This window comes from Dama dama, chromosome 24 (genome assembly GCF_033118175.1).
Source record: "Dama dama isolate Ldn47 chromosome 24, ASM3311817v1, whole genome shotgun sequence".
In the NCBI taxonomy this organism is placed as follows: domain Eukaryota; kingdom Metazoa; phylum Chordata; class Mammalia; order Artiodactyla; family Cervidae; genus Dama; species Dama dama.
Window position 1 is genome coordinate 20,665,163 of NC_083704.1, and position 22,173 is coordinate 20,687,335.

The following is a 22,173-nucleotide window of genomic DNA, read 5'->3' on the forward strand; positions in this document are numbered from 1 at the left end:
GAGGGCAGGGAGGGCGGGCGTCGTGGAGCAGAACCAAGGGTCGGGGATCTCACACAGGAGGGATGAGCAGGTTCTGATGAGCACTTGGCCCAAGGTCCCCAGAAGCTGGAGGGAGCCCTGCGATGCCCAGTGGTTTTACAGTGCCCTAAACAGTTCACCAGCGTCCAGCCATCTAATCCTGTTCAGTCATCTTTGTGACGTCGTTATAGCAAAGCTAGTTACCTTTGCCCCAAGTAGCGTGTGCCCTCAGGCTAGCCATCCAAACAGGGTTATGCCAGGTGAGAGCTGAGCCTCCCCGCTGTTAGCATGCAGGTTCTGGGACAGAAAGCCCCAGTCCCTCCTGCCATGAAGACATCTGTATCTGGTGCATTGATACAGTTTGAGAGTCCTGCAGACACAAACTTCAACGTCCCATCACTTAGGAACTAAAGACAAGAAGTGCAGTCATCCCTCAGGATCCATGGGCAGTTGGTTCCAGGGCCCACTGGGACATCAAACTCTGGATGCCCAAGTCCCTTCTATACAGTGACATAGAACGAAGGTCCTCGGTACCTGAGGCTTCTGTGGCCCCTGAATCTGGGGAGGGGGAACCTGATGTCCAGAGGACCAATGGTACAGCGTAACTGGATACCGACTCCTACAGATTGGAGCCTGGACTTGGAGAAAGGACATCAGTGCAGGAAAGCTCTGGCTTAAAGTGATGTTTTCATGATTCTCACAGCAGTTTCCACTGTGGGTTTTTTTCCCCCAGAAGGCAGAAGGCATTCTCTGCTTTTCTCCATCCTTGCTGTGGTCCAGTGCCTTGAGGGGAATCTTACTGCCCAGCGACAGAGCGGGGCAGAGACAGCCCTCTTTCCTCTCCTGTGTCCTTTTTTGAGTTGTGACACTCTATTCCTCTCTGGACGTATTGTTTGGAGACCATCAGGCACGTTATCTGATGCCTGACGCAAATGTCATACAACGTTGTTAATGTCACAGGACTGACGAAAGATGACGAGGAAGAGGGCCCCAGCAGATGGACGGGTGTTATGTTTCATCCCCACACAGGCCGTTCCTAACAGCCGGTTTTCTGTTGTCTCAAACAAGAATTCCCCCAAGGGCTATTGTAGGGTCCTTACTCACTTCTCAGGAAATTTGTTTTTTCTTGGTTCTCTTTTACCTTCCTCAAAAAATGCTTATAGACCCAGAACTGAGGGACAATAATTGTTGCTTCCTTTCAATAGAAAGGTCAGGGTCCTTTGTTACAAAGCCCACACAGGTTTTGTGGCCCAGATAAGGCTGATCTCCTCTGAAGAGCAGCGGAAAGTTAATTCACCCCACCCCCACCCCCTGCCGGCTGTCACGTTTGGTCAGTTTGAGTGAGAAAAGGGGGCTTGTGGGTTTGAGCCTATGAAAACACACAATAGTGGGCTCTCACTTTTCTTTTTATAGACAGACAAAAGAGACCCCAAAATGTCAGTGCTGGACCTTAAAGAGAAGTTCCGTTTAAAAAAAAAAAAGCTATTTTCTCCTTTTGTTATCTTCTGTCAACTGTTTCTTCTTAGTTATCAGTTATTATTGTCTCCAGCAAAGAATCTGGTACTATGATGATACAGTTATGCTTATAAAAGATAGGGGAGGGACTTCCCTGGTGGTTCGGTGGTTAAGAATCCACCTCCCGATGCAGGGGATGTGGGTTTGATCCCTGGTCAGGGAGCTGGGATCCCACAGGCCGTGGAGCGGCTGTGTGCCACAGCTAGTGAGCCCAAATGCTGCAGCTGCTGAAGCCTGCACATACTCTGGAGCCCATGCTCCACAAGGGAAACCTGCTGACCACAATGAGGACCCAGAGTAGTGCTCCCCCCACACCCAACAAAAATGGGGGACCTGCTCTCATCTTGGCTTGCAGATTTCCAGGTTTCTTCTGGCTTTAACACAGGAGAGTTGGGTGTTGAATGCCCAGCAGTTGGAGGCTGAGCCCTGGCTGGCTGACCCCCATCCCTGAATTCATCTCCACCAGCCACTGATGAGGTCGAAAGCATCACTTGGCCGTATGGCCACCACGGACCATCCCTTTCAGGTTGTTGTGGGTTGTCATGGAAACAAAGACGTCTTAATGTTAAGAATAATTTGCTCCTTAATGGAAACAGTCTCTCTCTAAAGGAAGGTTAACTTGGGAACCATCAGAGTCATCCCCAGTTGCTGGCCCCAGCACACCCCTGTCCTACTTTCATCTGCTTGCCCGGAGGTCTTAATTTTGATGATGTATGAGGTGTCAGCCAGAAGGTCTTGTGCTCTGCTGCGAAGCACTATAAAAAGGCAGATGTATGACTGTGTCATCCACAAATACCCTAGAAAGTTAAGTGTTAAACCAATGTTAATAATAAATGTTTCCCTCCGAAGTAGGTTACGGCAGCATCACCGGAGCTGTTTAAAATGTAACAAACCAATAAACTCCCAGGGAGCTGAAGGATGCCTACCCCTGCCGTGGTTCCTGCAGTGCAGCCAGGAAAGTTGTTAAATGCCAGCCCATCTGGTCTGCTTGGAACCCTTGGATGGAAAGAGGACCCCTTCAAACATCTGAACTTGATCTCTACAAACGAGAAGTCTTGGGACCAGAAAGCCCCCAGGGTATGCAGAAATGACTCTCTCAATGTCTCTTTGAGGAAACAGGGCCCCTGACCCATCACACTGACTCAGCCTGCCCACCCCCACCATTTTGCTCATGGGCTCTCTTGATGTAAATGGAAGAAGACGAAAAACATTCTCTTTTCTAGGTCCTCCTGGAAGAGGGCATGGCAACCCACTCCAGTATTCTTGCCTGGAGAATCCCCAAGGACAGAGGAGCCTGGCAGGCTGCAGTCCATAGGATCGCAAAGAGTTGCATATGACTGAAGTAACTTAGCACACACCCACGCTCTAGGTCCTGCCTGACCTCCCATCTCTGGGGGCTGCATTGATCATTTAGCAAGCACTGGTCTTGACTTCCTCCTCCTGCAGGGGTTTGCCTGAAGAGAGCCCCCAGATGGGGAGCCTGTAAGAAGAACTGCATGCTTATGTGAATACTTGGAAGCTTACTTGGCCAGGTCCCATAGTTGTGCTGTCTTTGCTCAAGAAAATTCCAAGCTGAAATTCTATATTCCAGCCCCTGTGGAGGTAAAGTCCTCACCTGTTCCTCATCTTCTCTTGCTCCTCATCCAGCAGTAAGATTGGTGGTTGTCATGTCTCTTGCTATTTTCTCCTAGAAGGTTCTTCCTGGTCCAAGAAAAAAAGCACCATTGAGAAGATGAGAGCCAAAATGCTCCAGTGGCAAGCTGGGTTCCCCGGAAGCAGACCCCGAGGGGAGATTCTAGTGAAAGTGACTCATCAGGAAGTGTCCCGTAGGGTGGGAAGACAAGACTGGGAACGGGAGGAGGACAGACACGGGCATGAATGTCAGGCCACATCCCTGGAAGGGTAACGCTGGCACAGTCCCTCAGGGACGCTGTAGGTGACACCTAAGTGTCCCCATCAGGGATGAGGGAATTGGAGAGTTTATAGCCCTCCGTCATCAGTTAAAGGGCTGCAGGGGCAGGACATGCAGGGAACATGCTGCAGAGATGCGGGTTTTGCTGGGAGCAGAAGCCCCAGGAGAGAACTTGTGCTCAGACAGGCTAAACAGGGACTTCCCTGGTGGTCCAGTGGCTAGGACTCCGCGCTCCCAGTGCGTGGCGTCCAGTTCGATCCCTGGTCAAGGAATGAGATCCCACATGCCACACCAAAGATAGAAGATCCTGCGGGCCACAACTAAGACCCGGCTCAGCCAAATAAATAAAATCAACAAATATTTTTGAAAAGAAATCAGGTTGTTTAAAGGGGGGAAAAGTTACATAAAAAAGAAGGAATGCTAAACAGTCTGAGGTGTTGACATAGGACAGACAGCTGCTGCCACATGCCCTACACACAGAAAATTAAAGCAAATAAAGGAACTTAAGGTTTACTTCTCGGTTAACCGACTTGTTCGCCACTCATTCAGACATTCAGCAAACATTTATTGAGCACCTGCTGTGTTTGTCATTGTGCCAAAGGCAGGGGGTTTTTTAAAAAGAAGGTAGCACCAATTTTGTGCTTGAAGGGCTAGGAGTGTGTGTGGGTTGCGGAATATGTACCTAACGTCCACCACCCAGCTCAGGTTCAGATCGCACTAGTCCTAACTTCTGGTCTGTTCCACCTGGAAGAAGCTCTCTGTCGAATGATGTAATCCAGGGGCTTCAGGGCTGTGCTGCTTAATGTGAACACAGCACCTGGCCATCCCTGGATGAAAAGCACAATAGGAGTGCGAGGTATTATTAGTGTTAAAAGTGGCATTTAGCAACACTAAAATAAATAAGCTGACACCAGAGTTTCGTTCTGCATTTAGGGAAATGTTCTGGGTCTCCAAGGCCCTTTATCTAAGAATCAAAGGCTCCCACTAGTTATAAAACATGACTGCCCTGGTTTGTTTTAGGACCTGAGCATTTTTCTGGCTTCCTCACATTGGTAAGTGCCCTGCTGATTCCAAGCAGTGTGGCTGTGTGGGCAGCATTTCAGCTACAGCTCAGGTGGGGTGACTTGAGGTCATGTCCATCTATTGCCCATGACCCACCAGTCATGGTCAGGAGGGAGGGACAAGGGATGGGAGCAAGTGGAGACTAAGAGCAAAACCTTTTTCATTTGTAGGGTGAAACAGGAAAAGTGAGAGCAATCACGTCCCTCCATTCCTAGGACCAAAGACTCAACGATCAAAACAGACCCTGCCAGGTAAAATATAGAGCAAATGGATAAATGATGAATACTTTAAAAAAATAGCTTATTTATTTATTTCACTGTGCTGCCTTTCCTGTGAGATCTTAGTTCCCCAACCAGGGATCCAACTCATGCTCCTTGTAGTGGAAGCTCGAAGTCTTAACCACTGGACTACCAGGGAAGTCCCTGATGAATACTGTTTAAAGTACAAGAATGTCCCGAATATCTCCTGGGATATATCTATATTAAAATATTGTTTGTTACTCATCTAAGATGCAGATGAAACTGGGCATCTTGTATTTTTCTTCCCCAGTGTTCGCCAGAAGGAATATACTCCTTTAATTCCTTATCCAGGTGAGAAATGGAAGACCAGAGATGTCTGGAGTCCATTTCAGGCCTGTGGGAGGTTTCAGATCTCTCCAATTGAGCCATTTATCTAAAGTCATCTAACATCGATTTTTAAGATCCTCCCTCAACTGTCCCTAGGGCTGGGGATGTGGACCCAAAATTGTTCTTTAACTCAGACCTTCAGTTACCTAATGCCAAGCAGAAAGGCCTACCTGGAGAGCACAACAGACAAATGCATTTGTGGGCAGGAAATCTGAAGCAGACAAATGACCAGGAGAAGAAAATGGCAACCCCACTCCTGTATTTTTGCTTGGGAAATCCCATGGGCACAGGAGCCTGGTGGGCTACACTCCACGGGGTCGCAAAGAGTCAGATACGACTTAGCGACTAAACAAGGACCTCTTAGCAGGGCTTCCAATTCCAGAATTCAGGCGGAATTCCTTAGATATTTAAAATCTGTGATAGGGTTACCTTAAGCTTACGAAGAAATTAAAACAATGCTTTTTTTTTTTTAACTACAAGAATGAAAAGCTCATCTAAAATTAAATGCCACATGCGGGGACTTCCCTGGCAGTATGGTGGTTAAGATTACGTGCTTCCAATGCAGGCCATGCAGGTCCCATCCCTGGTAAGATCCTGCATGCCATGTGGCCTGGTCAAAAATAAATATATTAAAAAATGGTTTCCTCAGGGGGTATGCCCAGTAGTGGGATTGTTGGGTCATATGGTAGTTTTATTCCTAATTTTTTGAGGAACCTCCGTACTGTTCTCCATAGTGACTGTATCGATTTATATTCCCACTAACAGTGCAAGAGGGTTCCCTTTTCTCCACACCCTCTCCAGCATTTATTGTTTGTAGATTTTTTGATGATGGCCATTCTGACTGGTGTGAAGTGATACCTCATTGTAGTTTTGATTTGCATTTCTCTAATACCAAGCAGTGTTGAGTATCTTTTCATGAGTTTATTAGCCATCTGTATGTCTTCTTTGGAGAAATGTCTAATTAGGTCTTCTGCCCACTTTTTGATTGGGTTGTTTGTTGTTCTGGTATTGAGCTGCATGAACTGCTTGTATATTTTGGAGATTAATCCTTTGTCAGTTGTTTCATTAGCTAGTATTTTCTCCCATTCTGAGGGTTTTCTTTGCACCTTATTTATAGTTTCCTTCACTGTGCAAAAGCTCTTAAGTTTATTTAGGTCCCATTTGTTTATTTTTGTTTTTATTTCCATTATTCCAGGAGGTGGGTCCTAGAGGATCTTTCTGGGGACAGAGTGTTGAAGAGTGTCCTGCCTATGTTTTCCTCTAAGAGCTTTATAGTTTCTGGTCTTACGTTAGGGTCTTTAATCAATTTTGAATTTATTTTTGTGTACGGAAAAATAAATGCCACATTCAGATTTAAAGCCATGGAGAAGCTAGACCATCCCCAAGCCTCGGGTTTGTCAGCACCTTTTTGCTGGCATAGCCCTTTCCCAGTCATTACCTCTCTGAGCCTTGACACCCTTATGAGGGCAGACAGCACAGTTGTCATCCCACCCTTTGGCAGGTCAGGACAATCCAGCCGGAAGGGCCTGTCCAGAGCGATGGGGATGGTGACAGAAACCTCACTTGTGGCCTCGATTCTTCCCACCGGAACCAGCTGTTAAGCAGTGGGCCTGGAGCCAGATTCTGGCTTTGAGAACCCAGGTCTGGAACGCCAGTCCTTGCCTTCCACAGTCTACCTGATGGAGACCAAAGATTCATTCCTTAAAATCTTATTGAACAAGGATGACGTGCTGGGAGGTACTGGTGACACAGCTGGGAAAGGTAGACAAGGTTTGCGTCTCCCTCCAGGGGGCTTCCCTTCTGGAGGTGGCATCAGATGGCAACAAGTGCTCGAGACCAAAGGACCAGGTGGAGGCGGGGCTGCTTTAGGGACGGTGAACAGGAAGCTCATTCTGGAGAGGGGGTGCCTGACCAGCCCGCCTCCTATCCCCTGTGGGCCCCCAGCTTTGCAGCAACCGCTGAGCTCCAAGATGGGAATGAGCTTGCTGTCCAAGGGCCAGCAGGTCAGAGTGTACCAACAAGGTGGAGAGAAGGGAGATGCAGTCCAAGTGCCCAGCAGGCTCAGTCCGTGGTCAAGAGCCTGGATTTTATTTGAATGATGACAGGGAAGCTGCTGGAAAGTCAGTCTTAGCCCAGGTTCTCACCTTCTCCCGTAAAGGTCATCAGACAGAGAGGATAGGGGCTGAGGCAGAGTGGAGAGTGCAGAGACCCACAGGTTACAGCCAGGTGGCCCCTTCCGGAAGAGGGTGTGTGAGGCGCCTGGCTGCTGCTGTCTGCTGTCCAAAGGTTGGCGCCTGAAGTTTGGGGTTTTCCCAGGATGTATGCTTCTATTTCCTGAATCTCATGTGCTTCTCCAGAAAGCCAGGAGGGGTCCTGATGAGGTGTCAGATCCTGTAGCAGTCATTTTTAGGTCCCGATGACCTTTTAATGCGGGCCAGGATGGTCCCGTGCGCCTATGCAGAAGGCCAAGAAAAGACAGTTCAAACTGTCCTGGGGATGAACAGACCCGAGCCCTGGCCCAGAGACTGACTTGGGAGAAAGTCAGTCGGGCACCTTGACCATGAGCTGGATGAAAACATTTTGACCAGTGGTTCTCAGAGTGTGGCCTGCGCATCAGCATCATGTGGGAACTTGTTAGAAACGCTAAACAGAGACTCAGCTTTCTATATCTGAACATGTACTCTAGATGATTCTCATACTCAATAAAGCTTCAACGCCACTCTGTTAGAAAAAAGCTGGGTGGATGGTTAAAAAAAAAAACACTTTGCTTTGGCTGAGACTTGGTTCAAATTAGAGCAAAAACAGAAAACTTCATGGCAGGGGGATGTGGGATGTAGTCTGTGCCTCAAACTCAACCAAACACAGAAACTAATATATCCAGGTTATAACTTTTCAACCCAACAAAACCACGTCATGAAACTTTACTAATAAAGAGTAATCTTGGGCTACTTCTCTCAACCAGGTTCCAAGGCCTGAATTTATTCTTGGTGTACTCTGGAGACTCCTGGAGCCTGCATGCATTCCTTCATTCATTCCCACACTCTTAGCTGCTGAAGATACAAAGATTAAAAAAAAAAAAAAACGATAACCCTTCCTCCACCCTCAGATAGTCTGTTTCAAGGAGAGGCGTATGATTTGTGAATGACAAATTACAGGGCAGGGTAATCAGTATTGCTACTACCAGGGTGCTCTGGGCTGAAGTGGGACTCCCCACCTAGGGCAGGGAGGAGGAGGTCTCGGCCAGGCCCGGAGGAACAGAAACACTGGAGAGGGCCAGGGGTTAACCCAGCTCAGTCAGTCTAGTGTCTGAGTCAGATCATGACGCAGGGAGATGGCAAAGCCGGAGTTCACAGTCGTAACTTCCCCCTGAGAACAGAATTATCTGCAGAGCCCAGATACACCCTGTGACCACAAGTGTGTGCTGGAGGGGGCAGGGTGTTGACTGGAGGAACCACGGTACCACTGGCAGCTCCAGCCCCCAAATTACCGACCAGCGGCTACATTTCCAGCTCTTTTTTCTGATGAGTGTTCCTGTGAGCACTGGCCTGTTCCAAAACCTGGCAACCTGTTCTCAGTCCTATCTCCCCAGTAGACACCTGCACACCTCACTTCTATCCCAGCATTTTGTCCTTTTGGAAGTGCTTTCAATTGACTGTACTGATCTAGAAAGAACTAGGAATAAACCCCCATCCACGCAATCAACAGCCTCAATCTTTAGCGTGGTCTTAGCAGTACTAGTCAGACACACAGCGTGGTGATCCCCCTTTTGGTCATTTGTTCATTCAAAACTATTGTGCCAGGCTCTGATCCAGAGGGCTCCTGTTACTGATGGTTAATAATTATGGGGTAAGTTTTTAAAGATTTTCTTTGATGTGGACCACTTTTAAAGTCCTTATTGGATTTATTACAATATTGCTTCTGCTTTATGTTTTGAATTTTTGGCCAAGAGGTATATGTGATCTTAGCTCTCCGATCAGGGTTTGCACCCACACTGCCTGTGTTGGAAGGTGAGGTCTTAACCACTGGACAGCCATGGAAATTCCTTCTATAACTTTTAGTCTCACTAGGAAGGAAAAATGCAACAATGAACTACTATTTCTCACCAATCAAATGAATACTTTGTTTTAAAGAAAATGCTTGGTACTAGTGAGGAGGCCGTGAGAAGGGGCACCCTGCAACATTAGTAATAGAAATGGGACATCCTATCTGAAAAGCAGCTTGACGATATGTATCAAAAACTATTTAGATGGGTTAAATAGGTTAAAACCTATTAACCCAGAAATTCATCTGGAAGTTAAGGAGATTATCAGGAATGTAGACAGATTTATACCAGCCACCATTCATTAAGCACATACCATGCATGCACCAACAAAGATTTCACCAAAACATTGTTTTCCATGGCAAAAAATTAGAAATAGGCTACATTCACAGTAATAGAGAATGTTTAAACAAATTAGAATAAGTCATAGAACATAAACTGTTCATTAAAAACTGTCTTCAAAGAATTTTAAATGCCATAGGAAATATTCTTATATATGCAGTATGCTTCTAACTTATAAAAATATATAGCTAGTATAAATGCATTTAAAATAACAAATAAAATACTGCTGGATAGAATGGAAACTTTTTTTTTTTTTGGCTGAGCTGTGTGGCCTGTGGACTCAGCTCCTCAACCAGAGATCGAACCCGTGCCGCCTGCACTGGAAGCACACAGTCCTAACCACTGTACTGCTAAGAACTCCCCAAACTTTAATTTTCTTAACGCTTTCAGCGTTTCTGTATTGTTTTCCTGCCATTGGCGTGTATCCCTTTAATAACGAAACGGTGACGAAGCACACATGCGCGGGTACGCAGGCGCATGTGCGCGTGCGCGCGCTCACGTGCCTTCCATGCCCGTGTGAGGAGCACCGTGTAATGTTCTTCCTGAAGACGGCTGCCTCCTGGTCCGGTCCTGGTGAGTCACCCAACTCGTCTGGGTTTTTAATTTTCTCTTTGCAAAATGACTGTGATAATCCCGGCCTCTCTCCGCCAAACAAGATAGTTGTATGTGGCTACTCTCTCCTGCCTGTAAAACCCCAGGTGAGTGCTAATTACTGTTATTACTAACACACCAGTGCGTTTTGGGAGAGGTGAGTTCTAGTGACGGTGGCATCTCCGCAACGAAAGAAAAAAAGACTCAAATAAGCTAGGAATGGTCTCCTGGGACATGAAGCCTTCATTTCCCATAAAGTCTCTCCTTGCCAGAAACCTTGCTCCTGTGTTTCCCTATGAAGGTACTATTGCTGGTACCAAACGACTTGAAAGCTCCGTAGCAGGGGGCGTTTGTCTGTCTCTCATACGTGCCAGCTGGGGTTTGGCTGATCTTGACTGGGATCAGTTGAGTTGGGTTGAGGTTGCCTTTTTTTTTTTTAAATTTTAAAAATTATTTATTTCACTGTGCCAGGTGTTGTGGCCTGTGGGATTTTTTTTTTTAAGTTGTAGCACGCGGGGTCTTTAACCACAGTGTACGATTTCTTAGTTGTGGCATGTGTGATGTAGTTGGACCACCAGGGAAGTCCCTAGACTGTCTTTCGGATCCAGGTCTGTTCTATAAGCCTGTGCCTGTCGTCTTCCCGGGACCAGCAACCTAGCTGGGGCATGTTCTTTTCCTGGTGATGGGAGAGGCATAAGAGGACATGCCCAGTCACACAAGCACGTTTCAAACTGCTGTACGGTCGGTCACCTCTGCTCCTTCACCCTGGCTGAATCTAAAACCATGGGGCAGGGAAGCTCCCCTCCCCATCCCCTGGAGATTCTGGGGGATCTGCAGAGTTAAAGAGCAAAGAGTGTGGATGCCGCAGAGGGTGAGGAGTTGAGACTAATGATTCAACCTAGGACGAGGAGGGTGGGGAAGGTAAAACGAGCCACAGAGTTGTCTGTTCTGTTCAAACTGAAGGCAAGGAGGGAAAGAGATGGGAAGTCCTGGCTGTGACCTGTTGGAGGCAGCCGGGAAACGCCTACTCTGCATCCCTTGTTGATACAGCCAGCATTCATTGGGAGTTTGCCTTGGAACGTGGTGAGGCTCTGCGCTGGGACAAGATGCAGGTGACATTGAAGGCAGGACTCTCTTCCCTCTATTATTTTCCTATAAAAGGTTTCTTTCCACACCTGCAGCCCATTGCTGGGTTTTAAATGCACTTCTGTTTGCAGTTTTCCTGTCTTGGGTTGCTGTGGTTTTAAAAGGTGGCATGTACTTAAAAAACTTTTTTTTTATTGAAGTATAGTTGGTTTACAATATTGTGTTAATTACTGCTATACAGAAAAGTGACTCAGTTATACATATATACACATTGTTTTTCATATTCTTTTCTGTTAACGGTTTATCACAGGATATTGAATACAGTTTGCCATGCTATACAGTAAGACTTGTTTATCCATCCTGTGTATTATCATTTGCATCTGCTAACACCAAACTCCAAGGCCATCCCTCTTCCCACCTTGATAACCACTATTCTATCCTCTATGTCCGTGATTCTGTCTTGTTTCATAGATAGGTTCATTTGTGTCATTTTTAGATTTTACATAAGAGTAATATCATATGGTATTTGTCTTTCTGACTTAACTTTGCCTAGTATGATAATCTCTAGTTGCATCCATGTTGCTGCAAAGGCATTATTTCATTCCTTTTTATGGTTGAGTAATATTCCATTGTATGTACGTACCACATCTTCTTTATCCATTCATGTGCCAGTGGATATTTAGGTTGCTTCCTTGTCTTGGCTATTGTGAAGAGTGAACATACGGGTGCATGAATCTTTTTGAATTATAGTTTTGTCTGGACATATGCCCAGGAGTGGGATTGCTAGATCATATGGTCATTCTATTTTTAGTTTTCTGAGAAGGTGGCATGTATTTTTATCATCTCAGGACTGTATCTCAAGCACTTCCCTCATGTGTAAATGTGTTTCTGATCAGAATTCTCCCTGGCAAAATCAAATGGCAGTGTTCCCAGTCTGGACTGTCAGGATCCTTCTGATGGTGTGGTCTGTCATCTAGGAAGGAGGGCCACCTGCCAAGACAATACCTGAGGAAGGTGGGGAGTGGGGGAGAAACAGCGAGAGTGGAAAGATCAGAGACAGAGCCAAGGCTTGGCAGCTGGGAGGCAGCTGGCCTCACATGGGGTGTGGACTATGGCTCTGGGCTCATGGGAGTCTGGAGGAAGTGTTGGCTGAAAGGAAGCAAATAGAACCTTCCAGAGCCCTACAGGACCAAGTCTCCAACTGCTCCCTTCCTGCTCCTCTGTGCCAGGATCTGAGTCTTAAGACGGATGAGCAGGGCCTGGCTGGAGGGACCACATGCACCCTGTGACCGTGGAAGATGGAAACTAGCATAGACCAAGGGCTTTACCCCAGCAAGAGAGTCTCGGGTACGATGACTGTCTTTACTTGGAACCCGATGATTTGGCAAACTACCAATCAGAGTCCTCCTTTTCCTTCTGAAACACAGATACATAAGAGAAAAAGTACCTAGTGTGGATTTCTGCCAAACAGGGGCACAGGTCCCCGTTAGGTTGGCACCTGCCTGGCAGGAGCTCCCTGGAACTATTAAAAGTCGAGGATTGGGCCCCAGTCTAATGATGAGAGAACCCGTCAGACACATCTCCAGACACCTGATGAGCACTGCTCAAAACCATCAAGGACATCGAAAACAAGGAGTGTTGGAGAGAATGACTGCCACAGCCAAGAGGAGGCTAAGGAGGCCTGAGGACTGCAGGAACCTGGGTGGGATCCCGAACCAGAACAAGACCTTAGGAAAAAAATTCAGGACATCCAGATAAACTGTGGACTTCTGTTAAGAATAGTGATCAGTTCTAGTTCATTAATCGTCACAAGTAGACCATCTTAAGGTAAGAGGTCTGTAACAGGAGAGGCTGGATAAGGGATGTTTTGGAACCCTCTGTGCTTTCTTAATTTTTCTGTAAATCTTAAACTGTATGTTAAAAAAAAAAAAACTATTAAAAAGTAAGTTGGGACTTTGAAAGCAGACTTGGAAGCCAGCTTTCCAGGGATCCAGTCCCAGCTCCGACTCACCTTGGGCAAGTCGCAGGACCTTTTCTGCCACACCTCGGTTTCCTCCTCAGGAAACAGGACTCCTCACAGGACCTCTGATTGTCCTGGGGACTGAATGAGTTAAAACTTGTCAAACTCTGGAAGAATGTGCCTGGCACCAAACAAGTGCCACACGTGCTCATTTAGTACATAAATAAAACTATTATAGGTGTGGATTTACCTCAAATGGCCTGTAAAACAGAAGGAGGTGTACAGTAGCTTGAGTTTTAATTTTCCTTAAAAAAAAAAATGCTCAGGGCTCAGTTTGGGCTCCACTGTCCCAGAAATTCCGTGACCCTGCCCCCTCCCTCTGGCTTGGCCTGAATTTGGTTCTTCCTGTTCTTTCTCCCAAGGGGTTCTCATTCTCTGCCAGGTTCAGACAGGATGACTCAGCCAGGAAACCTCCCGTCAAAAGGCACATTAGCACAGGCAGATCCCCTGCCTGCTTGCCTGTCTTGGCTCTTCTTCCCTGGGAGGGTGCTCTGGCATCCAGGTTCCAGCACTGGCCCGGAGACACCTCCAGCCCCACCCTCGTCCCCCAGACACACAACCGCAAGCCCTCTAGCCGACTTTCCTGCCTGCGCTGATGCCCTTCCAGCTCGTAGGGCTCGGTAAAGAGGGGACATCCCCACCCAACAGGATGCCTGGGAAACGTGTGTGTTCCTTACGGCTCAGGAAGAGGTCTCTCTCTAAAGAACAATCCTGAACTTTGTCCAACGCGTTGAGAGCTTGCTGCGAGTCATCTTCCTGTGAGCATCTGGAAAAAAAGCCTTGTGTCCAAGCAGAATTGGAAGCACACATCTGCTGTTTCCTTTAGTCAAGACCTTGAATTCCTGGAGCTGTTTCCTGCCCCCACTGATGGCCACGGTCCCTCTCCAGGGCTGCCAGGTACAACCGAAGCCAAGCTCTGCAGTGTGGCAGAAAATAAAAACCTGAAGCTTCGAAATGAGGCCGAATCTCCCAGTCCTTGTCCCTGGTGGGCTCCCCTCCTTTTTTCTTTTTTCTAAAGAGGCTTATTTCTTGTTCAGAGACACAGGTGAAGGGGGTCATTGACATGCCCCTCTGTTTACACGTAAGGAAGCCAAGTCCTGGAGACAAAAAAGATTTCAGACACGTTTCCCATTTGGAGAAGGGGTTGCAAATCCTTGTCCACGTTCTAGCTGGAGTTAACTTGTTTTCTTTGCTTTTCTTTGCCAGCACTTGGCAGTGACCTACATAGACCACATGCCTAATAATAACTTGAGCTTTATTAGCACCCAGCATTCAAGGGCCTCTGGGAATTTGGCAAAAGGCAGTATTTAGTAAATCATCTGCTTGTTGCAAACAGACTTTGTACTTCTGGAGCAGCCTTTGAAGAGGAGAGGCTGCTGGCTGGGAGTTATCGGTGCAGCGGTCACTTGTCTGACTATTTTCCTCTTCATCTTTTTATCTGGAAATCTCCAAGACCATGGCTCACTTGTAAAGGGTTGATATTTCAGACAGGTAACCACTAGTCTGTCTCAGGTATCGACCTAGCAGAGTGGCTTTTGGCCAAGGGTACCCACCCAAAGTTCTACCCCCCACTCCTGCCTCTGACTGGCCAGGCATTGCCCCTGAAGCTACGGGATTAGGGGAAGGTCCAGAGAATTCCAGGGAAGGGTTCTAGGTTATGGGACAATGACTGTTCCAAGTGACAGGAAAATAATTCAGTATTTAACCAGCTGACTGTCAACCCTATATGCTCACATATTTCAGTTCCTAGGAAGTACAGATCCATGCCATGTGGCTTAACATAGACTTGTTCCTAAGTGTACATGATGGCAGATCAAGAAGTAGAAGTGTTTGGATTCAAGAGCCTTGAGGATTTCGTTTGACTGTGTCTTAGCTCCTCTTTGGTCCACTGAAGTGATGGCCAGGTGTAAGAAGAAGAGTGGGTGCAAGTCATAAATGATAACACAAGATAATCAAAGTGAGGGAAGCCCAAGAGGGTCCCTAAGTCCAAAGGATGGTGTAAAATTAGACATGAGAGACAGGGCAGGACAGGGCATATGCTGGAAAGATCCTAGGACCAGAGGGTCAGGAGGATTAGAGTGTCCTGAAGCAAGAGGGTCTAAAACACTTGCCTGAAAAGTATCATCACTTGGCTGCCAAGGAAGCTTAGCCATGGTTAAAAATGTCAGGAGGGTGGAGCTACTCGATTCTCAGCAGTTCTTAGAACTGCCTCGTGAAAAGATTTTCCCCAAGTGTTTCCTCTGCAACACACCCAGCAAGCTGTTTCTAGAAAAGTTGTCCCAGATGCCAAAGCTGGTACTTAAGAAGGACCATTGTTTGAAGGGCTGCTTCCCACTGGCAAAAAGCGTGATTGGATGGGGGAGGGGGTTATTTCCATCACAGAGTCCGAATTCCCTAGGACTTTGGCCATCTCAGAGCGGGATAGCTTTATAAATTTGTACCAATACCATAATTCTAACATAGCCATTTTCAAAGTGGTCTTGAAGCCACTGGAGTTGCAAGAAGTCTGATGGATGCAGATTGCTTTCCAAACATATGAGTCCTTCCACTCTTCTCAGTGAATGCCACACAATCCTCCAACCGTCATTTAGGGAGAACTAATCCCTTCTTACCGGTAACTTATTAAGTGAGTCATTAAGGATGACTGAATTTGTGAACCAAAATTAGCATGTGTCCAGAATACTTTTATTCAGCATTCCACCCCAAATCCTGTCATGCATGCAACATGTGGCAACTTGCAAAGCTCCTGCTGGGCCTGCAGAAGTGTTGACAACCAAATGCCCACACTGCGGAGGAAGCCAGTTTTGTTTTCTCTCTTATCAGTTTGCTGCTACTGTGTTATCTGTGTGGTTGGTTTTTAGGTAGCCTGATCTTTATGATGTTTGGTATTCTATATTCACCACCTCAGTATCTTGGCCCTGTAATTTTCTGGTAAGTAGATTGGAAGATACACTGTGGCTCAGATGTTTACATAATGCTGTACCCTCCCCCAAAAGCAAGGTGCTTGTACATTGACACTTTGTTATCTTAAACACTGTTACTACACACACACACAGTGAAAGAAAGTGAAGTTGCTCAGTCATGTCCGACTCTTTGCGACCCCGTGGACTGTAGCCTACCAGGCTCCTCGGTCCATGGGATTTTCCAGGCAAGAATACTGGAGTGGGTTGCCATTTCCTTCTCCAGGGGATCTTCCTGACCCAGGGATTGAACCCAGGTCTCCCGCACTGTAGGCAGACGCTTTACCATCTGAACCACCGGGGGAGCTATTGCTGTTCTCAGGGAAGATCTTTCAAATGTAATTTTTTTTTTTTTTAATAGGTTATAAGTTCCTACCATTCAAAAGTCAAAATAATATCTAAAAGTATAATGGAGAAGTTCTGCTCTCTCTGCTACAGTCTGCTTGGATCCTCCACTCTGGAAGTCATCACTTCACTCGTTCCTTGCATTATCTTTCTAGTATTTGTTTGGGCAACTAGGCAGTTTTCATATTTCCCTTTTAAGGGGAGGTTTTAAATATTTCACTAGTGCACAAAGCTCCCTTTTGACCCCACATGAGGAGGTAAAGTTAGATAGATTCAGATAGATGCCGTAGATAAATTCAGAAGTGACTCCAGAAGACTGAGATTGCCTCTGAAGTCTATCTTCCTAGGGCCATGAGCAGGACTGTCATCTTTTTACATACCTGGCTCTTGGAAAATGATGAGAGAGAAATTTCTCTTGAGTCCCTGGTGCTGTTTTCCCATCTGCATCCCCCCGTTTCAACAATCCCACAAAAGTCTCTGACCAAGGTGCACATTTTGTCCTCTTCCTGACCCCTGCCTCCCTCAAACACACCTGGACGGGAAGGGTTCCCTGCCTCTACCCACGCAAGTAGACTCAGCCAGGCAGTGAGTGGGGGTCCGAGGCAGGGTCGTGTGCAGAGAGTTCCTTTCTCCTCTCCTACAACGTCCTTTTCTAGTGGGACATCATGGAGATAATTCTGGTGGTGAAAGGAGGAACTTGAGTGGAGATGTAGGGGCCAGAGGAGCTGGAGGTGCTCGGGCGTGGGTAGAGGCAGGGAACCCTTCCCTTCCGAACACGTGGACACAGCCCGGGTGGTGCTCTGCACAAGGGCAGGTTGGGGGCGGTGGTAGCAGGAAAGAGTCAGGAAATCCAATGCCTTCCTGCCTGAGGACGCCCAAGTTTATTCCACGCTCTGTACCTGACTGTGGAAGCCTCAGGAAATACCATGGCAGTGGGAGCGTCAGGGGAAAGGTCTTGAAATACGAGTGAGTCAGAAAGTGAGGCCATCCAGTTCCCAATGGAAAGTAGATGGACCGTTCAAAACAGGGTAACTTGGGGAGGAATTATTCACAAAGGTGTGGGAGGCTGGGGACGCAGTTGGCGCTGCACCCCGGGGGCCAAAAGAAGGAAGGAGATTAGGGACAGTTACCAGAGTCTGGAGTGTCTTGTTAGTCTCCTGGGTCTTGAAAGGAGCAGTGAACTTGGGGAGAGGTGACCCTGTAGGCAGGGGACCAGGGGAAGAAGTTCCCCCCAATAACACTCTCCTTGCCTCTGCCAGGCCTCTCAGGTAGTGGGACCCTGCCCTAGGAGAGCATGCGGGGCCCGCAGATGAGGCTCCAGGCAGAGAGGCCCCTGGGGACAGGGAGGGGGCAACGGGAAGCAGAAGGGAACCCACCGAGCCTGCATTCACTGTGGCTTGCAGTGGCAGGAGACCAGACAAGATGGCTTTTCTTTGTGCTTTTCTCCATTTTCCTAACAGTCTCAAAATGAACCCACATGACTCTGGATTGGAGAAACTGTGATTTTTAATTTTAAAAGACTAAACCACAAACCACATCAACAGTAATAACAGCAGCAAGGAATGTGTCCCCAAGGAGACCCCCACCCCCCAGCTCCGGGCAGTACCAGTGCTTTCGTTAGTGGGAACAGGAGAGGGACGCCTTGCCAACACTTCTGGCCCACTCCGCACCCTTTCCCATGGGACTCTGACCTCAAGCAGAGCACACACAACCATCACTCCCAACCAAAGAGTTGCTGGGTCCTGAAGAAAGTGCTGCCAAGCCCTCTTGTTACTCAGAAGCAAACTTTGTATGTGTGCATGGTGGGGAGGAGTCGGGGACGGGGAGGCAGTGGGGCGTCATAGGGGAAGATGCTTCGATTTCCAGGGTCATGGATTCAGGTCCTGTCCCAGCTGCTTCATCACGGGGGAGCCTTGAGCATTTTTACACGCTCCGAGTCTTGTATCCAAGCGACTGATGAGGGTGATGGTGATGATTCTTCCCTGTAAGTCATTGTGAGTGTTCGTGACCTTGTAAAGTTAGAGTCTCTAGATATTCCTCGTAATGAAGGAGAGCAGTGCACAGAGGTCATCACCACCGCACAAGGCAAGAACAAGGACATCCGCAGCCTCTAGGAGGCCCGAGGCCTGTGGCACAGCTCATGCGTGGACAGAAAGAACACAGCCTGTGGTGAATTGACGAGAAACACACCCAGCACCAGAGCCTGCTGGGAGCGCTTTCTCTAGTTCCCATCACACAGCCCTCCTCCCTCTAGTCTTTTCCCATTTCTCTGCCTCCTCCACCCCTCAGCTCCCTGGGATCCCTGTGCCCAGGATGTGGCTAGGAGCCTCTCAGGGGGGTCTCTCCCTGCCTGCAAGGTGGATGTAGACCCACAGGTTTCAGACTTTCAGAGGCTTCAGAGGACAGCACCTATGACAGCCACCTTTCTCTTGCCACCCTGCCTACCTCTGGCATGTCATTTCAGCATGTGATTGTTCCCAAAGGCCCCTGCCCCACAAGGGAGGGACAGGACAGGTGAGGCCAGTAAAAACCCCACCTCACCAGGAGAGAAAAATCAGTGCAGAAGAGGGCATGAAAAGAAGGCAAAATGAGGAAATGGGAAATTTGTGGTAAAGACTAGAAGTGTGATCTCACTGTTTCATGTGGTTCTTGTGCAGTCCCTCACTCGTGTCTGACTCTTTGCGACTCCATGGACTGCAGCACTCCAGACTTCCCTGTCCTTCACCATCTCCTGAGGTTTACTCATGTCCATTGAGTCGGTGATGCCATTTAACCATCTCATCCTCTGTCATCCCCTTCTCCTCCTGCCTTCAATTTTTTCCAGCAATAGGGCCTTCTCTAATGAGTCGGCTCTTTGGACCAGGTGGCCAAAATGTTGGAGCTTCAGCTTCAGCATCAGTTCTTCAAATGAGTATTCAGGACTGATTTCCTTTAGGATGGACTGGTTGGATCTCCTTGCAGTCCAAGGGACTCTAAAGAGTCTTCTCTAACACCACAGTTCAAAAGCATCAATTCTTCTATGCTCAGCTTTCTTTATGGTCCAACTCTCACTTCCATACATGACTACTAGAAAAAACATAGCTTTGACTAGACGGACCTTTGTCGGCAAAGTAATGTCTTTGCTTTTTAATATGCTTTCTAGGTTTGTCATAACTTCTTTTCCAAGGAGCAAGCATCTTTTAATTTCAGGGCTGCAGTCACCATCTGCAGTAATTTTGGAGCCCAAGAAAATAAAGTCTGTCACTGTTTCCATGGTTTTCCTGTCTATTTGCCATGAAGTGATGGGACTGGATGCCATGATCTTTGTTTTTTGAATGTTGAGTACTAAGCCAGCTTCTTCACTCTCCTCTTTCTCTTTCAAGAGGCTCTTTAGTTCGTCTTTGCTTTCTGCCATAAGGGTGGTGTCATCTGCGTATCTGAGGTTATTGATATTTCTCCCAGCAATTTTGATGCCAGCCTGTGCTTCATCCAGCCCAGCACATCTTGTGATGTACTCTGCATAGAAGTTAAATAAGCAGGGTGATAATATACAGCCAGGATGTACTCCTTTTCCAATTTGGAACCAGCCTGTTGTTCCATGTCTGGTTCTAACTGTTGCTTCTTGACCTGCGTACTGGTTTCTGAGGAGGCAAATAAGGTGGTCTGGTATTCCCATCTCTTGAAGAATTTTCCACAGTTTGTTGTGATCCACACGGTCAAAGGCTTTAGCATAGTCAGTGAAGTGGAAGTAAATGTTTTTCTGGAACTCTATTGCTTTTTGTATGATCCAATGGATGTTGGCAACTTGATCTCTGGTTCCTCTGCCTTTTCTAAATCCAGCTTGAACATCCAGAAGTTCTTGGTTCATGTACTGTTGAAGCCTAGCTTGGAGAATTTTGAGCGTTACTTTGCTAGCATGTGAAATGAGTGCAGTTGTGCGGTAGTTTGAACATTCTTTGACGTTGCCTTTCTTTGGGATTGGAATGAAAACTGACCTTTTCCATCCTGTGGCCACTGCTGAGTTTTCCAAATTTGCTGGCATATTGAGTGCATCACTTTAACAGCATCATCTGTTAGGATTTGAAAGATCTCAGCTGGAATTCCATCACCTCCATTAGCTTTGTTTGTAGTGGTGCTTCTGAAGGCCCACTTGACCTCGCACTCCAAGATGCTGTCTCTAGGTGAGTGATCACAGCATTGTGGTTATCTGGGTCATTAAGATATTTTTTGTATTGTTCTTCTGTGTATTCTTGCCATCTCTTCTTAATATCTTCTGCTTCTGTTAGGTCCAGACCTTTATTGTGCCCATTTTTGCATGAAATATTCCCTTGGTAGCTCTCATTTTCTTGAAGAGATCTCTAGTCTTTCCCATTCTATGGTTTTCCTCTATTTCTTTGCATTGTTCATTTAGGAAGGCTTTTTTATCTCTCCTTGCTATTCTTTGGAACTCTGCATTCAGATCGGTATACCTTTCCTTTTCTCCTTTGCCTTTCACTTTTCTTCTTTTTTCAGCTATTTCTAAGACTCTTTTGTAGTCATTCCCAATCTGTTTGATGTTTGGCACCATGGGTGTGAGGCACTTGCACCCAGATCTGGAAGGGTTTAGGGCTGGAGAGAAATGCAGTGACAACCCCCTCCCCAGACCCTCACCAGCTCTGCTACCTCTGACCGTGACCCAGAGGACAGAGGGAGCACCCAACCACACCTTGACCTCCTGGTGCTAAAAGCCCTGACCTCGTCTTCCTCTCCAATTTAAACCATGAGATCTGACATACAACTGCTGGTCTTTGTCCTCAGTATTGGGGAAGGATAGGTGGGCACAGGGAGTCCAGAAAGAGACGAAAGGTTATCACAACGGAGCACTTGTTTATCCTGCAACATGTGGAGAGGGGGGTTGCTGTGGTGGCTAAAAGTGCAGTCTGGAATTGGAATGAGAAGGTCCAAATCCCATGTCCTCTGCTTGTTGTCAAGGTGATCCACTTCCTTGACTGCCTGAGCCTCTGATCTATCACGACAAGTGGGATGACCAGATCAAATGTGCTCCTTACGAAGTGCACGCGTGTAGGCTAAGCTGCTTCAATTGTGTCCAACTCTGCAACTCCAAGGACTGTAACCCACCAGGCTCCTCTGTCCATGGTATTCTCCAGGCAAGAATACCGGAGTGGGTTGCCAGGCCCTCAAGGAGTTGCCATATCAAATATATGGCATCAACTTGGACACATTTTTGCCTTCAAAAAAAAAAAAGGAATTGATCCTGAAATTATTCTAGCCCCTGGATGTCTTACTGGTTTACAGGGAATAAAGGGGACTGAAGAACAAATTAAGGAGCACTACAGAGCAGCAAGCATCCCAGTCCAAAATGTGGGACATCCTACAAGATAAATGATCCATTATCTCCAACAAACCAAATGCAAGGAGATGAAACTTTTAAAAGGAACGGGAACTGTTACAGAACAGAAGGGACCATGAAAAGAAATGTGTGAGACTTGTTAAATCCCGATTTTGAAAAAAAAAAAAAAAAAACAACAAAAAAACCCAACACCCTAAATAGACATCTTTAAGAGAACTAACCTGATGTGAAGGAATAACTGTTAATTTTGTGGATAGTGGCCTGGCAGTTATATTTCTAAAATGTCCTCACTAACTGCAGGTGCACACTGAAGTATTTATGGTGATAT

The 22,173-nt window shown here is 47.0% G+C and overlaps 1 long non-coding RNA gene across 1 annotated transcript in view; it reads left to right on the forward strand.

Annotated features, from left to right (window-relative positions):
• Positions 1-8,035, forward strand: part of LOC133045672 (uncharacterized) — a 35,095-nt gene extending 27,060 nt beyond the window's left edge. The window contains exons 9-12 of the long non-coding RNA XR_009690307.1: positions 2,383-2,610; positions 2,757-3,135; positions 4,678-4,758; positions 6,635-8,035. This is a non-coding gene — a long non-coding RNA (uncharacterized LOC133045672). The remainder of the gene's footprint in view (positions 1-2,382; positions 2,611-2,756; positions 3,136-4,677; positions 4,759-6,634) is intronic.
• The last annotated feature ends 14,138 nt before the right edge of the window (positions 8,036-22,173 follow it).